Source organism: Panicum virgatum, chromosome 8N (assembly GCF_016808335.1).
Source record: "Panicum virgatum strain AP13 chromosome 8N, P.virgatum_v5, whole genome shotgun sequence".
Classification (NCBI taxonomy): Eukaryota; Viridiplantae; Streptophyta; class Magnoliopsida; order Poales; family Poaceae; genus Panicum; species Panicum virgatum.
In genome coordinates, this window is record NC_053152.1 from 27,382,114 (window position 1) to 27,383,461 (window position 1,348).

At 46.0% G+C, this 1,348-nt stretch overlaps 1 non-coding gene across 1 annotated transcript; it reads right to left on the minus strand.

Annotated features, from left to right (window-relative positions):
* Positions 1 to 317: 317 nt before the first annotated feature.
* LOC120687006 lies at positions 318 to 424 on the minus strand. Its single transcript, XR_005680511.1, has one exon. It is a non-coding gene; the product is annotated as a small nucleolar RNA R71 (small nucleolar RNA).
* Positions 425 to 1,348: the final 924 nt, after the last annotated feature.

The following is a 1,348-nucleotide window of genomic DNA, read 5'->3' on the forward strand; positions in this document are numbered from 1 at the left end:
TCCCTACTGGACTGAACAATGACCAAGGCATTGATGGCTTTGAGCTCAAATCGGGACTGGTGAACATGGTACAAGCGAGTCCATTCTGTGGCAAGGCATCAGAGGATGCCAACGCTCACCTTCAAAACTTCTTAGAAGTGAGCAGTATCATCAACCCCAGAGGTACCACGATGGATAACGTTCGTCTTTGACTATTCCCGTTCTCCTTGCTAGGCAAGGCAAAGACGTGGTTTTACACCAACAAAGCAGACTTCACCACATGGGAAGCTTGCTCCAATGCATTCCTGATGAAATATTTCTCGGTGGGCAAAACCAATGCCCTTCGAGGTAAGATCTTTGGATTTCAACAACTCTCGGATGAAGCCATTCCGGAAGCTTGGGAGAGATTCCAGGAATACATCACAGCATGCCCCCACCATGACATGGAGGAATGGCTGATTATTCAGAGTTTCTTCAATGGCCTGAATACAACAGCTCAGAACCACAACGATGCAGCATCAGGTGGTTCCTTCCTTTCGCTCAGCGTTGCTGCAGCGAAAGCGCTGGTAGAGAAGATTGCTTCCAACCAGAGTTGGAAAGGTGAAAGGCAGTAACAGCCCCGCAAGGGAATCCATCATATCGATAGCATCGATATGCTTGCTGCCAAGATGGACATTCTCATGAAGAGACTAGAGTCTCCGTACCAGGAGGCTAACCAAGTTATGGATTCTCGTTTGACATTCGAGATTTGTGGAGAAACTGGACATACGGGCAATTCTTGCCCGATCAGTCAGGAGGAAGCTCACTTTGTTGGAACAAACAACTCCAACAACTCTGGCTTCCGTCCTCAGTAGGGTTGGAATTCCAAACCCAATCTCCCCTTTTGTCAGTAGCAAGGTATGAACTTTAATAATAATTTTCAGCCCACTTTAAAGGACCTAGTTTATGGCCAGAAACAAATTAATCATAATGACAAAATTTTGGAATCTTTGGCCGGACAATTAGAGGGCATAAATTCTGTTATTAAAAATCAGTTGAGCTTCAATAAAATGATAGAAACTCAGGTTGCTCAACTAGCCTCATCTTGTCCTAATAATAACTCGGGAAAACTTCCTGAGCAACCAGAAGTTCCTCCTAAGGAGAGTGTTAGTGCGGTTACTACGCGGACAGGTAAGTCCACCCAAGAACCACCATACCCTAAAGATGTAGGATCTCGGCGGAAAGCCATACCCGCTAGCAATACCTTTGATGCAGACACAGATCAGGAGGAGGCAGAAGAGTCCAACACACTGCTTCCCAGGAGGAAACTGTGGAACCCCCTAGAACTTCACGGGACTTTCATGACACAACTGCCTTACTATTTCAGGAA